Below are 16,780 nucleotides of genomic sequence, written 5' to 3' on the forward strand. Positions count from 1 at the left end.
AATAACAATAATAATAATAATGTAATAATAATAATAATACACAAAGCAAGTGATGCACAATGCAATTGCTCACCACCTGCCGACCGATGCCCAGCCAGTCCCCGAGCAGCGGCCCCCCCGGCCAGCTTTCCCCAGTTTATGTACTGAGCATGACGTCACATGATATGGAATGTCCCTTTGGCCAGTTTGGCTGTGCCCCCTCCCAGCTTTTTGTGCACCTCCAGCCTTCTCAGTCGGGAAAGCATGGGAAGCTGAAAAGTCCTTGACTAGTGTAAGCACTACCTAGCAACAACTAAAACATCGGTGTGTTATCAACGTTGTTCTCATCCTAAATCCAAAACACAGCACTGTACCAGCTACTAGGAAGAAAATTAACTCTATCCCAGCCAAAACCAGGACAAGCAGTAATCTGGAATCTTAAATGGAGTGTGTAGAGTTGAATTCAGTTTCTTAGATAAGACGTAAGCATATCATGGCTGAAACTGAATAGAAAAGTTTGGAGTACAAATAATGATTAAATGTGTATCTTCAATTACAGTAATGTTACTTTGATGGTGAAAAAGATGGACATCATGAAAGAAATCAAACAAAGCGAGCAAAACAAAATCAGGAAGCCAAATATATTTAAGCTGTTCGTTCTAATCCCCCATCTGAGAATTTACAAACTGCCTGCAGCAGTTTGTAATTGCTGGTTTTCAGAAACTCCCCAGGCAGTTGGTAATGTTCTTAATGAAATACTGTTTCAGAGGCAAGTTTGCCTGTTACTTGTCATAAACCGGTATGTCCCATGTAAAGTTATGTAACTTACTCATTTGGGAGAGATGATCTTTTTGCCTGGTGTCCCTGTTGATATCTTAGGCCCAGGTCAGTCTTGCTACTATCATAAACTCAAATGTTCCAAGAGTGAAGTTTTAAGTACTAATATGGGTTAAATCATACTAGTATGTTTGTTCAGTTTTTGTCTTTATGGAAGTTCTGATGGCATAGTGTCACTGTGAACTAGCAAAACTTACTGGAGTTTGCATTTGTAGAGTGTAATTTACAGGAGGTTTTTTTTGTTTTGTTTAATCACAGATCTCTGGTGTTCATGCCTCTAATATTAGAACTTAAAGTTGGTTGGTTGGTTTGTTTTTATTTTTAAAATCTTGGTTAACTGTAAAATAAGTCGGAGTTTGTAATCCTATCAGAGTGCAGGAATCTGTCCAGCCTCAAAGAACAAGCCTCTGGCAGAGCCTGTCTAGAACCTGGATCTTTGAAGACCTAGCTTAAAGCTGTAAGCAAAAAGTAATGGTTTTCCTTTATTGAAGTGTTATTACAAGCGTTTTGGCATATGATACCTCCCCAATATATCTTTAATAGAACACTTCCATCTGTAAAAGTCCTTTATTAAGAAGTCACCTGCTCTCACTGATTATTTTTTCCTGTTGAAATATGTTTGCATTTTTTAGTTTTTCTCTTTTTAGAGTTCTTAACTCTGCTTAGCCTCCTAAGATCTTAAACTGTTGTGTGATGAGTGCTGAATGACTTCTCACAATTAGTTTCAGTTATGTGAAATGTACATAACAGTGACAAAATGTTTACTTATGTACCCACCCAAGTTCCTGCTTATGTTCACTGTAGTGCTGGACAGTTGGTTAGTGGAGCAGACCTAAATAAGGAGACAGTCTCTCCTTATTTAGGTGACATAATTTGCTAAAGAAAAACAGCAGTAGAGAAGGTCATGCCTCATAGTCGTTAATTCTGTCTTTCATATGGAGGGCACAATATAATCCTATAGTTCGTTGATAGTTCTAATACATTTCTACAGTAATTGCAGCTCATCTGATTTTTTTTTTGTAGTTCCCCCACATCAACCTTGTAAATGGGAAACAGCACTTGCTGTTTGTAGATGCTTTATAAGGGTGCCAAATACCACTGCCCATGTCTTGGTTTGAGACTGAACACAAGACTGTATTGAAGCAAACTGTTCCCATCACTGCTGCTGCCTCAAAAGGACATTTTAAAAACTGGAATGCTGTGTTACTGTCTTAACGGTGCTAAAAACACGCTTAATGTAAAATTCTGTTGTTTCATCCTCTGCCAGTTATTCTGGTTCAAATTAATGTATTACAATTTCAATATAAAACCAAAAGCATTTAAACTGAAATTTTGAAAGCAAATTTTTTTTTTAATGCTGAGAGAAATTAATTGCTATGGATCTACTTTGGATTAGTTTGTACTTATTAGTTTTTCTGGTAACTTACCTATTTCAGGAGTGTATAGAAACTGTCAATATGTTGTAGCTTAAAAAGTTAACTCATGTTACTTTTAGTTCTGTGTATTAGGAGCCTGACAAAATTCCTACCAAAGCTTGTGTTTTTTCCTATTTTCATAATACTGTACTAACCTGTAAGGGTGCTATGTAAGAGTTCTTTACAGTGCCATTCTCAGAAGCATGAACTTGTCTTCATTTGATTTTGCTCTGATTTTATATACCATTTTGAGTGTGTCACTTGACAAGAGTTCCTTCCTCTCTCCTGGCATACCACCTTGGTCTTGTAGAGGCTCAAGCGCACAAAACTTGGCTCTACTTAATAAGTAACAAGGCCAACTTAAGATACTTGCTCAGCTGCAGTTACTGAAGAAGCACAGATGCTCAGTCTGCTGTGTTTTCACAGAATTGTTTTGTTTCGCTGCATATGTATACTTTGCATGCAGCTATAGGGAGTGATTTTGAAATGTTTTGGAAAAAACAAACAACTCTACTTGATGTGGAAAACATGCCAGAAAGCTAAAGGTGGTCCTCCAAAGTGAAGTTGTGTTTCTTTCTGTCCTGTGAGAAAGAGGATTGACTGAAATGGTTTGAATCCTGTATTGACTATTAAAAGTGATCATGCGCTAAAATAGAAAAACAACTCTCTTCAGTGTTTCTGTTTTCCTAGAAATGTTAACTTCCATGATGGACTTCAGTCTTGAGAGGAAGGGCTGTGGTATCCTGTTTGGCTCTGAAGCAAGAAGTATTAAAGACATTGCTTCTTCTAAGGTGCCATAGTGAACTTGGAAGTTAATATGAAGACAACTTACTGAAGAGTTGAGTGTTATGGGTTTAAACTTCTGTCCACTGCAGTGATTGTATCCTGAATTTGCAGACACTGTTTAAAATTCATTATCTTAGTAGTATTTACCACCATGAAATTGAATACTACATATGCTATATAGCTGGATGGCAAGCTCTCTCCACTGAGGATAGCTTTTTTTTTTTGTGGTATCCATGGTCATTAGCTTCCTCTGTGCAGTTCTTAAAAAAAAAAAAAAAAAAAAAAAAATTGGCTAAGCTATTTTCATATGCACAAGCAGGCATAACTATTATAAGTAGTCCTTTCTTCTGTGTAGAACAAGTAGTCTAGTAGTCTATGTAAAGTAGGGTGGAATAATGTGTATGTCTATGGTAAAAGTCAGTAACTTGCACTGACTTTTAAAAAAGTTAGAAGGATGACGGAAATACATCTCAGCTGACCAACCACAGGACAAGGCACAATGCCTGTCAAATATCAAAGCTAAAGCAGTTGGACTAAAGAAATTTTCAGCTCTAACAAAAATCTAAATAATTACACTTCTTGCTTTAAAAGTATTTTTCATTGATATGTAGTGTTTCTTTTTTTAAAAGCAGAATTCTACAGGTTGCAGGCAGTTTACACTTTCCTGTGTACACTGCTTTCTAGTCATTGGACAGTCTGAACAAGGTAAGTAGCTGCCTGGCTTAGTTTTACTCTGCAGGATGAATGTTCCCATAAACAGTTTCTGTGGGGTTTTTTTTTTCTTAATTTGGACTTAGAGAAAGTTTATTTTAAACTCTTAAGCATCATAGGGTTTGGACTAATCTCTCTAGCTCTCTTACATTTGAGGAGCTCAGTACTGAATGACTTGAAGTTAAAATGGGACACTATTCTTCCTCAAAGGCCTGAAGTGCAGAGAAGAGTTGCGAGAAAGCAGGAGCTCTCTGTTCTATTGTATAGCATTAACGGCAAACACTAGAACTATGTTCTTTTACCTTACCGGCAACTTACTTTGAGTGTGCGTGCATGTGCGCTTTCTTCGTATTCACCCTCTGCATCCTGTTGTAGTGAAATCAAACACAAAGTTTTAGCATTGCAAGCCTTTCTAGAATGTGTTTAAGGCAACACAGTTTAATCAAAATTTGACTGTGATGCATGTAATATGCAGAAAAGGTTGTTGGTTATCAAAGTCTGTATTGCAATTATAAGGACAGCTACAAGAGGAGTATTGTACTTAGTTCTTTGAGCAAATTATGTGAGGCCTACTATCTTGACTAATCTTCCATAACACTCAGCTATTACAAAAATGCTTACTCTGGTTTTAATGGTTTATATTACTCAGCAGGTGTTAGACTGATATTACATAGCTTATGATTTGGTCACGCATTGCTGAGAATGGAACATGAAAAATCTTACACATGCATTGATAGTGATATTCTATAGTGTTTTCAATTAGAATCAGGTTACGAGCCTTCCTCCTTTCATCAAAGGGCTTGTAAACTGCAGGACATAGTATTTTTGTTGTTGTATGTTTGTAATAGTGCAGTTCAATGGAGTAACAGACAGTCTTAGTGGACAGAAAATGCATTGTTATTTAGGATGACTTTTTTGTTTTGTTGCTATTATGACTGTTTTAAAACACTCTTTTTCCACACCTCTCATCTTGTCTTCTCATGAGTCCTATAGGTCTAGGATAGGTCATAGATAGAGTTAAAGAGCAAAGGCAGCCTCTACTTCACTTTTTTTTTTGCCAGTGCTGTGTCACTTCATAATTCCAGGTGTGTGAATTGGAAGTACATGTACATGTAGAAAACCTCTCCACTTTCTTAGTTTAGATTTTCTTGGGCATTGTTTGAACTATGAAGTGGCTGCTGCTTGTGTCTCTGCTAAATCTCACCATCTTTGACACAAACTCATCATGAGCAAAGTGTCAGACTTAGTCTGAGGGAACAGATTGAAATGCTTCACTCGAAGCAAGTCTGTTTGGGGAGTTAAAGGCACGTAGGCCAGATGTACCTCATGAGTTGACCCATTCCTTAGCTCAACAGGACCTTCTTTTTGAGGAGATCAAAGCATCAAAACTGGTTAATCAGTTTTAGCCTAATGTTTAATGTGCAGCCTGATGTAACTTAAGTCTAGCCTTGTCTGAGGGGACCTTTTTGTCTGTGTTTACCTCGTAGCCAGGCAGCACCTATAGAGTGATCGCCCGTGAGGTATGTTTGCAGATAATCAAGATGTATTTCAAATAGATCTTCACATTGGTACATGTCAAGCAACATACAGCCTTTTACCTAACAGTTCAGAATGGAGTTACTACTTTAGAGGAAGTATGTAGGTGTGTGAGCACCCTCTTGTCTTGTGTTATTGTGCTTCCTGTATGTGTGATGAAAAATGGTTCATATAGTTAAACTGAATAGTAACTTGTTCCCTAGTTTTTTGGCTTGGTTTTGGTGGTTTTTTTAAATTGTCTGCTGTGAAGTCTGCACTTTAGCTCAAATGTTGAGGGTTAGTGGAAACTTGAGTTCTTTCTGGAAAGTGTCTCACTATGTGTGTTTGAATATTGAGTGTTCTGGTATCTGAACATGCTTAAGAAATTTTACTGTGAATTCTGACTGTGGACACTTCAGGTGACTGCCCTGACTGATTCCTTGCAGAGTAAGAGATCACAGCTCGTGCCATCATAGGGCTTGTGCTGTTGCCCCATAAAAGCAGAGTTGAATAGGTCTCAACTCTGTCCAAATCTGTTTCCTAAATCTTACTGTCAGACATGAGGAAACTTTGGGAAGCCAAGAGCTTTTTCTGAATAGACCTCTTCAGACTAGGATAGTTAATTACTCTGTTGGAATTGAACTATTTCAGAGTTGAAGATGATAGAACTTTTTTGAGTGTATGCTTTAGTATAGCTATCCTAGGAATGTAGTAAGAAATATTTTTGGCTTTGGAAGATGTCTTTACTCAAAAGATGTGACACTCCTTTTCTGCTTATGACCCACACATCTGAGTATTCAATACTTAAGGCCGGTCACAATATGCATTGTTTTAAATAAAAGGAAATCAGGTTTGCTCAGAGGCTGGACGTGATTTTTGGGCTGACTTGTTTCCCAGTCTTTGCTGGAATGCTGACGCTACTATGTAGAAAACCTGTTTCTTGTGTGTTTGTCTTGAGCGAGATACTGAATGATGGGAACTCATCTGGGAAGTTCTAGGAAGGGATAATATATCTGCTGTAGGGCATAGATCCTGCTTTCTGAAGGACTTAAACTACAAAATTCTAAATCAATTTGTATCTTATGCCAGAGCAGCATTTTGCATTCCTTGTGGTGTAAAGACTTTTTTAGACAGTTTCCTTAATATTGTGCACATATGAAAAAAGTTTAAAAGAGCTTCTGGTTATTTAAAAAAAAAAATCCAACAGAAGACGACTTTGACTTCTTAAAAGTCAAAGTATTAGGAGGGGGAAAAAATAGATAAATTCCTTCTTTTATTTTAAAAAACAAAACAACAAAAACCACCCAATACATGGGTAACTTGTGATCCACTATCTTTGTTTATACAGATATACAATAGAGATAACTGCACTTCATGCAGTTAAATAACATTAACATTGACCTGTAATATGAGTTAAAATTGCGTGGCCTAGGCTGTTTGCATGAACTATCTCTAATTATTACTGCTGCACTGAGGGGAGTGGAGCAGCTTAACATGGGATGGAATTGGCTTGTATCCCAGCTTGACTTCTGCTTCCAGCTAAATAAAAGATGCCCTTCTGGGTGGCAGCTTGTATGGCAAGTCCTGAACCAGCCCCATGTTTGTATCGTGTCTTGATAAAGCAGTTTTAAGAGATTGCATGATCTGGGATTAGTGTAGAATGTTTCAGGCCATCTTCTTGGGCTGCCCCAGCTGTCATTAACAACTTAGTACCACTCAGATGTTAGTGTTGTAGCCTAATGTATGTGGGTCTTTTGTTTTCTTCCTAATTGGTTTGCATTAGTCTGGAGGGCTTTTGTCTCTCTCCTTTGCAGTCCTGTAATTGCTACTGTGGAGGTGTTTCTTATTATACAATATCTGTCATGTGCAGCAGCTGGTATTCATATATTTAATATTGTCCTTACACTTTTGTAATTGATCACGTGGAATTAGTTGATTCACCACTTATTTACTGTACGCCATGGTTACTTAGCACACATTCACAACATCACTGGTCTTGGTGAGTCTAGAGATGAGACTAGCTTTATTCTCTTAAACAGTTTTGTTGTCTGCAGTTCTGGCTGCTGCAGTGTGTTTTGGAGGAACAGTTTATAGAATCTGTTTGTCACCTGGCAGTTACAGTCTTTCCATATTTCAGCTAGTCTATGTGACACCTCTTTGTCCTCCCTTTCCTCTCCCAAATCAGTGTATATATAGATGTCTGGCTGGACATGGGATAAGAATGCTTTAAAATGCTTTTTGAATAACTTTTATAAAATGCTTTCTGCTAGAAAGAAGTTTTAGAGCTCTAGGACCTCACATGAAAATATGACCAAGAACTATTAAATAAACTTGGAAATAACTTTTTTCAAATGTCCTTTCTGAAACATCTTGTTTGATCATACATTCTGTTCTGTGTGTGTGTCCCAGTTTCTCATGAACAGTAAGACAAATGTCAGAACTGGACTTGAGTTCCAGCTTGTGTTTTTTATTGTGGAAATAGTATCTTGACTCAAAATTTAAAGCAATAGTAGTGTTACTGTTCAAGTCTTTAAACAAAGAAATGGAAAATAAACAATGTTCGGCTGCAGCACACTGCAACTGATACAAATGCCATTTAGCAGACAGTTTGATTGGCCAGCTTGTATTTCCACCTCACATTCATGCTTGATTAGTTTGAGTGGTCGTTTACTTTCCTATACTCCTAAAGATAACAGGTTCAATGATGACTAGAAGCCTCCCTTGGGCATAACAGGTAGCTTACAGAGTGGAAGTTGCTACCTGAGGTATGTGGTACAGTGTGTTATAAAAGCATTCTATGTAGATTCAGAGTAATGTCAGTACTTTCACACCAGATTTTACCAATTGGCAGGGTAGATCCGTATAACTCCGATGATTAGATTATTAATTTAATTTGTACCTTTTTAGTCATGTTGTAGATGTTACAAAGCAGTTGTCTAATGCTACAATGAGAGAATCTAATGATGGCTTTTCTAGGAGCAATGCTGAAGATGGTAATTGGTTTTTTTCTTGCAGGAATAGTTTTAATCTTGTAGTTTTAGTAAATGAGAATTTGGGATGAGCATCACCAACTTTGTTCTTTAAATCCTTTTTAAAAGCTTTAAAAAAGCAATAAACTTCTCAAACTATTAGGTGAGAAGGGGAAGGAAAATAAATGAAAGGATTGTTGTGAATGGTAAAAGCCTCTATGCTGAGCCTCATGAGAAGCTTGGCATAAAAAGATCTCGTTATTGCAGTGATGTTCAATGCAGGGTTGTTAAATGCTAGAGGATAGAAAATATTTCTTACCAAAGGCAGGGAATAATGAGAGGTTTGAATTATTTTGGAGATGTTTAGTTAAGTACTTGGGTAAATAGTAGCTCTGCGAGGGGCAGTAAATACAATTAATAGTATTCTCGGCCTCTTCTGACTAGGGTGAGGCTCAAATGGAGATAGCAAAATGTCTGGAAAAGGTATTACAGAAAGAATTTGGGTGATACTTGTAATTATTTTCTACTGCTGTCCCACTGTTACCATCCTCTTGAAACTTTATTTAACGATGATACCCAGTGTTGTGGTGAGATAGTGTGCCAGGCAGGAGAAGCGAGAATTCTAAGGAAATGTGTGTTCTGTTTGTCAATCTGTGGCAGAAACAAAAATGAAGAAGGAAGTGGTGAAGTGCATAGTACTTAAGTGTTTAGTGTTTAAAGCTGAACAGTGTCTTCTTCCCTGACTAATTACATAATATAAAAAGGAAATGTTTTTTTTTCTTGTCAGTATCACGTGGAAAGTATTTTCTTCTATTAATAGGAAATCTTGAGCTAATGGAACACTTGAACAAGTTTAAGGAAGACCATGGGACTGCATTGGGAGCTTAGGTTGTGATGACTTTTTTGAACAGTTTTAACTGTGTAGTGCTTAAACTTGATGGGTAGAATTTCAGTGAAAAACCCAGTTACATATAGGAAACTTGATATAATTTTGGTTATTGCAAACTGGAAGCTCGAATAATATATTATGAAAGGATTCAGTGCTGTTCTAATCCCCTACATAAACATCTGTGTGGGTTGATCGTGGTAGTCACTGAAATTGCTCCGTAGTCTTAACTTCTTGGTGTTAAAATTAAACTTACCTGGTTTTACTTCTGAAAGTGTGGCATGAAAAGCTGCAAAAAAGAAGTGAGAGAGAAACAAACATTCAGTGTGTGAGCTGGACATAGATTTGGGTGTCTGAGCCTATGAACAAACAGCTTGAAAAAGAGGTCTGAGTATTCCCATCTCTATTTTACTGGGGGTGTTGGTTGTGATGTGAGAGCCTTATGCTGTTGCTGCTTGGTGGTAGGTGGGGTTAGGAACTGGTAGTTGTGGCAAGAAGGTAGAGGGGAAGACCAAAATAGAGAGCAGTTCATGTTTCATGGTCAGTTCCAGCCAACCTGTGTGTTTACCGTCAATGATAGAGGATGTGTTGTGTCTGTATCATCCCTCTTAACTAATATTCATGAAGCTTTCCAGGCAGCTAAGTCAGAGTTGAGCAAGCTGAAAACTATCTAGGAGTTTTTTGGGGGAAAGAGGAGAAGGTGTTCAGTGACTTGTTCCCGACTTGTTTGACAGTGTGTAGTGTGCTAGATTTTTAGCGTTGGCACAGAGGGTAAAACATTGATCAGGATACATATGCAGGATACCATAAGATAAGGGGGGAGAGGGGGGGAAGGAGATATTAGTGTTTCTGAAAAGGGATGTTTTCATTGCTTGAGCCTCTGAACACAGCCAAGTGTTGTTCCTGTGTAGAGATCCATCATTTGTAATGTGCCAATCAAACTGAGGGTTATGTGAAACTAGCTTATAGTATGATACTAATCAATTTTAAATATGCCCTGTCCTAAGAATTCATGTGGTGTCTTTCTGCTATCACTAGATGAGGATTACAATTAACGGTCATCTCTTTAATGTCATATGCCTTGCAAGGACTAATGTCTGTATTAGACTTCGGTTAAATGTGAGTTACGAGGTATGAACCTCGTGTATACTTCAGTGCTAAAATAGCTTTTATCTGGGTTGTACAACTTGTGCATGTATTTCTTACTTATTACCTGCTAATGTTGTGAAATACTCTGCAGATTTAAGCAATTATTGTCCTCTCACTTTAAACTTTTAAGAAGAGTGTTCTTACCGATGCAGGAAATGTTCAAGAATGTTCTCATAAATGTGACCTCTTATTTTGGAGTTGTCACTGCTGCTTTTTGGGAGTAGCACAGGGGAAAAATTTGACAGGCATTATCTTCTTAATAATTACCCAAATATTTTTAGGGTGTATCACTGATAAATTTACTCTAAGTATGTGACTTCCTCTTCTAGCTGCCTGATGGCTGATAAGCTGTAGCAGAGTCACTTTAAAGTACACATTAGTCACTGTGATTCCTCACTGCCCTGTACTGAGAGTGGTGACTAATCTCTGGGTCTCACTTTCCATTATGAAGTGCAACTTTTACCCATGGTAACTACGTGGAGGATTTCACAAAACAGTCTAAAACATTCCTGCCTTCTGTGCCAGGCCCCCCCACCCCACAGCCAGTAGTCTGCAACTTCTGTGTGAGCTAGAAGGGATGTGGGGCATCAGGTGTGCTGCTAGGCTCCTAACAAATCTCTAAACCTTGCTGTGTCTTTCAGAAGAATCTTGCTTTGGATAGTGGTTCTTCAACAGTGTCTGCAAAACTATAGCAGAATGAAAGCAATTAGCAGCAAGAAGCCTGAGACACTCAGACAGCAAACTACATAAAAGCCTGATGATCTAGAGGTTTCTTTTGGCACTCTTTCGGAATTACTTTGCCTGATAAGACTGAGGTAGTACAGTGACTTCCACTCTTTGTAGAGTGTTTATAATAGTCATTTTTAATGAACAGAAAAAAGGACATATGCCCAACACTTCTTTGCAATGTTACAAAGTATGCAGTGATAGAGGACCTTTTTTGCCTTTATTCAAAAGCGGCTGATTCAGAGCTTAAGTATCAATTCAGGTTAGCAGGCTTTTCTGTCCAGATCTGAAATATTGAAACAGGCTCATTTTGGAGAGGATGGATTAAGTAGGAAAAAGACTGTTCTTAATCTCATTTTTCTGGAGTGAAGAAATTGTGAGGGAGTCTTTAGCCTCTTGGAAAAAGGTCAATATTTCTTTTGGCTCTGTTAAAAAGGGATTTAGCTTTGTGCATTGGCAGTGAAGGCAGCCAACGCTATCCTGAGCTGTATTTAATAGGAGTGTAGCCAGTATTTATGGGGAAGTGATTATTCCTGTCTGCTCAGTACTACTTAGCTGTATCTAGAATACTGTGTCTGGTTTTGGGTCTTTGGTCCAGGAAAAACATAAACTGGAAGCAAGCCCAGCAGAGGGACCATCAGGGTGGTCAGGAGGCTGGAGCACAGGCCCTGTGAGGGGAGGCTGGGGGAGCTGGGTTGCTTCAGCCTGAAGAAAAGTTGTCTCAGGGGGGCCTAACAGCAGCCCCTTCATACCTACAAGGAGGTCATCAGGAACATCAGGGCCAGGCTCTTCACAGTGGTGGGAGGATGAGACACAAGGGGCGTAATTTGCAATAAGAAGTAGATAAAAAAAAAAAGTAGATTACAGAAAAAAAACGCCAACCTTTCACTGTGGGAATAACCATACTGTGGATCAGGCTGCCTGGAGAGGTTGTGCATCTTTGGAGGTGTTAAAAGTACAGCTGGATGAAGCACTGAGCAACGTAATCTGAGGTCATAGCTGATCCTGGCTAGAGGCCTCCTGAGGTTTCTTCTAACCTGAATTATTCTGTTTGCACTTCTGATTCTACAGATATGATTCTGACCATTCTCAAAACCTTTGTTTTAGGAAAGACTGTTAACCTGTAAATAAAACTGTCTTTGTTTATGCCATATACATGTGGATTATTGCCAGAATGAGCTACACCACACTAAAAAATAACAAATAATTGCCATTTAACAGGTATCTTTTAAGAACCAAGGTCACAATAAGGGTAAATAACTGGGAGGAAAATCTAAGCCTGTCATGGTGTCGGGATACGAAGCACCTTTAAAGGGCATCAGACTCTTGGTTACCAAATATGATCCTCTGGAGTGTGGGGACCAAATAGTTGGAGAGTCTGAAGATGCCTTCATACGATTAAGGCAAACCTACTCAGCAGTGTTCACAATGATAAAAGAGCTCAAAGATACTTTTTTTTTCTTGCTTAGGTAGTCATTGGGGTCCTGGTGAGTGTTCTTAAAAAATTTACATATTATTTATAACTACATATCTACACATGTGGGTATGAATATTTTTTGTGCTTTTTGGGACATACTGTTTCAGAAACCTGGCACTGCTGTGGAATACATTGAATACTAAATGCCAGGAAAATGGAAACTAATATCCTTCTTAATATTAAGAGGTGTGAAGAAACAGAATTCCACAGAACTGGTAAAAATTGGATTGTACAAATAGATAACCAGTAATCTTGAAGCTTTTCCCTTCTATCTAGGTAAGTATAGGGATTTAGTCCTTAAAAAACAGCTTCTGTTGGTACATTAGTAATCCTAAATGAGAGAATTACTCCCTCTACCTCTTGAGAGTGATTTTTGTATCTGCTCTATTTCTACTACTGAAAAGAATTTTATACAGGGTAAGTAGTTAATGCTTTTTATAAAAGTTGAAATTTATTGCAAGTGACAACATGATGACAATCAATTCTGAGAGCACTTGAACGAATGGTACTTCTGTAATACAGCTTTATCTTACTTGCACTTCTTTAGCATCACAGCAAGAAATGTGTTGGCAGCCTATTAGAGAATGTAGATCAACTTGTAACTTTTAGAAAAACTGCAATTCACTTCGTGCATGTATTTATATATTGTAGGCATAAACATTGTACAGCTGAAAGATGAACATAGCTCTGAAAATATTTTTACTGTAGGGAAATAGAAATGATAAGCAAACCTATTAAACTCAGTCCTGTTTCTGCATACCTAAATGTACTTTGCTCAGCCCTGGTTTAGCAGTTTTTTGGTGTTTTGTGGTTTTCTTTTTTTTTAATGGTCTACATGCTGTGAGGCATACATATAGCATGGAAGAAGGGATATATAAAAACAGAGACCTGGAATGCTTTTAAAAATTAAAAGACAAATCCCAGAAAGCCAGTTTTTATTCATTGCTGTCAAGGTAGCAGAGGCTACCCATCTTCTTCTAGTTCTGGTCCCATAGGTAGTCCTAAAAATTTGACTGAAGAAAATACAAACTAGCTAACAGTTGTTTCCTGCTAATTGTGATATATATAACAATATGATACTATAACTTTCTCTCATGTTATCTCCAATTGTGTAATTTTTTCTGTAGTACTTTATTTGCAGACCCTTTTTCTGCAACTACCAAATACAAGAATAGATTACAGCTATATCAAATGTTTGAGCCAACCTTAACAAAAGTGAATGAGGTTTAAAAGTACTACTGCCTAGAAACCTTTTCCATCTTGTGTATGAGTGTGTAGCTTTCCTTAATATCAGAGTAGATCAGTCTTACTGTTTTGGATGCTCTTGTTCCAATAGTATTGTTCATATTTGGAACAGCAGGTTAATAACTGCTTATTTGGAAGGCCTGTGCAAATTGTCACTATTCATTCCTTGATAAATTATAGAAGTTAAAATATTTTGAGAAGTGTTACAGAAGTTCCAAATACCGGATAAGAAACACCAATTGTGAGCTAACTTTATGTGAAAATGACCTTTATGTGAAAATCAGATGACTAACAAGCTAAATAAAACTGCTTGTTATTCCTAAGTTCTAGCATAGAGCCAAATGTAGACGTGCTTTCTTACACTTGTCTCAAAGCTGTACCCCCAGTCAACTATTTTCTTTTGAATGACAGTCAAATGGGGGTGCAGAAAACTAAAGGAGCTATTTGCATGGGAGCAAGTAGAAGCTCAGGATAAACAGGTAGGACCTCTGCTCTTTTTGCATCTTTTTCACTCTTAAGATTTTCCTTGAACTATGTTTCTTGTGGCAATTACAACTTCTGCTGTAATATTGATGGTTAAGAAGCTCTGCTCCTTGATGAGGGTATGTGTCTATTTTTAGAAGGTATTGAAGTGGTTCCGAAAAGAAAACTTGTTCCTAAAACCTGGGTGTATCCCTTACAGGAATTTTATTTATCCTTTTGGGTTGCTTGGCCAATTTTGTGTGAGTCCTTGAGACTCCCTCAGTGGATATTCCATAGCTTAGAGCAATTTGGTTTGATTTTCAGACCCTAGATGTTGGCAAGATGGCCAGGTCTGAGCATTGCTGCCTGGTTACTGAAGAAGTCTAAGGCCTGCTACTAGGCAGTTTATGGACATCTCCTATTTTTGATATGGGGGCACTCCAGGTTTGACAAAAGAAGCAATAGGATATTTTACCTAAATTAACATAAGGACAACATGGAAGCTAAAAGGAACACACCCCTCACGAGGACTTGGATGGATATGTGAATTGAGGACAGGAAGTTGGCAGAAAAAACTGTATTTCTGGGGAGTTCCTTTTACAGCCTGCAGCAGAGGATGATTAGGCTGTTGGCTTCTCTGGCCAGTCAGATTGGCAGCAAGGGGCTGAAAGCTTCAAGCAGAGTGTTTTTGTCTTTTTCATAAATAGAGTTTCTGCTTTCTTTTAGAATATGGGAGAAACAGGTTGAAAAGGTACTATAAAGGAAAGCCTTTATGTTCTTACAGATCACTGATCAGATGATAAATAGCACCTTGAACTATCAATGTAAACAAAGGTTTGACCACAGTATGCACTCTGCTTGAAATAATCTTGATGAGCCATCAGAAATGGTAGATCAATATGCCTTACAATCCATTTAAAAGTATCAGGAAGGAACACAACTTTTTTCCTGCAAAGCTGTAGGTATAATTGCTTTGCTTAATAAGTTAATAAAAAAACCTGAGTGCCACTCTACTTTTAGGTTGTTAGGTTATTGTTCATCTGTAGTTCAGATGCTCTTTGATCTTTAAGGCTTACTTGGATGTCATAAAATATCTGAAAAAAGTCTTCCTTTTACTTAAGTTACTAGTGGTGTTAGGTATTTGTGGGGAAGAGAAGTAAATAAGGTTGCTGCTTACTGTGATGCTGTCTGTTCTTCAGTAAATGCATAATTCTAAAAATGCTTCAACTGCACAGGATATGAAATGTATCAAGTTTTGCTTGCTGATCTCTACATCAGTGACTTAAGTATAACATCATGTTGAGAAGAAGGGTCTTGACTTAGGTGAGTGCTAGGTAGACTTGTGTTCCAAAACTTAAGCAATTAGACAGATTCAGATTTTTTTCTATGCTGTCACTTAAGCGTTCTGTCATATGCTTATCTTTAGTAGACAGAGGGAATAGAAGAATATGTGTGTTTAGAAAAGGACTTGTGAAAGTTGAAATGTTGCTCTACTAGAGTTTTAAGTAAGGCTGTTGCTTTTGCAGCTGCTCTAAAAGAATATTCTTAGTTGTAGGAAGCATCAGAGGGGTTGTTGCCTGGCTGCTGGGATAAACATCCCCTTCTATTAGTGAAGCAGAGTTTATGGTCTGATTAATGAGAGGGAGAAAAAGCATCTGAAATCACCACTTGTTTTCTCGGGTGTTGGGTTTTTTGGGGGGTGGAGAGTTGTTGTTCGGGTGTTGTATGTGTGTTTCAGTTTTCATACACTTGTTGACTAGGGATTTAGAAAAGGTCAACCAATGACAGTGGATTTCAGAAACATTGCTGAGAGGTTAATTTAGAAATGCTTCTTGACTGTTTCAGTATTATTTGTATGAATCTCACATATTTGTGATTGGAACCTTTACCTCTTCTCTCTTTCAGCAGTAAGAGCAGCAGCTAGGAAATTGGTGGGATTTACATGCTGACCTTGTTAAATGTCTTCTCTCTTTGGGTGGGTGAGGGGGGAGGGACCAAAACACAAACATCCAACTTCCCAGGCTGTTTTGGTTTTAGATTGTCCTTGCTATCAAGACATCAGTTACTGGACAGGTTTTTCCAAAGCAGGTTGTTTTCTCTTAAGCCAAGTTCTGTGATGTACAGTTACGGAGACTGGCAACTCTAGTTTCCATCATGATGACTCAATTGTACATATAGCATGGCAAACTGTGGCTGCCTGTGTTGGCATGCAGAGACTTGAGGTGGTGGTAGTGTTGAACTTCTCTTAGAGGAACAATTAAAAAAAAGAGAGAATTATATTTTGCTGGTAGATAGTTTTATCATATACAAAGTGTTCACTACTTTTGTCATAGAGCTGAAGAGAGGAGTAAGAATAGGTACATCACAACTACGATAAGTAAGTGGTTTCACAGAACTTTAAAGGCAGGGGGAAGAATGGCCTTTGTTTTGACTAGAGCAATATCAGTTCTGTATAGGTGAACGGCATTCTTTTCTCTTTGTAGAAAATGTTGTTATAAAACGTATGCTCTTACCTAATTTTTTATCTAATGAGATTTTGCTGAATTGACAAATGTAGCCTGAAATAAGTCCTGTGTGATAATGAATCTTGCTATATGTTTCTGTTAAAAAAAAAAAAAAAAAA

General features: G+C 37.8%; 1 protein-coding gene across 1 annotated transcript in view; it reads left to right on the forward strand.

Moving 5' to 3' along the window:
• Positions 1–16,780, forward strand: part of SGMS2 (sphingomyelin synthase 2) — a 30,995-nt gene that overhangs the window by 3,881 nt on the left and 10,334 nt on the right. The gene's annotated exons all lie outside the window — the stretch shown is intronic.

Source organism: Aptenodytes forsteri, unplaced genomic scaffold (assembly GCF_000699145.1).
Source record: "Aptenodytes forsteri isolate BGI_AS27 unplaced genomic scaffold, ASM69914v1 Scaffold93, whole genome shotgun sequence".
In the NCBI taxonomy this organism is placed as follows: Eukaryota; Metazoa; Chordata; class Aves; order Sphenisciformes; family Spheniscidae; genus Aptenodytes; species Aptenodytes forsteri.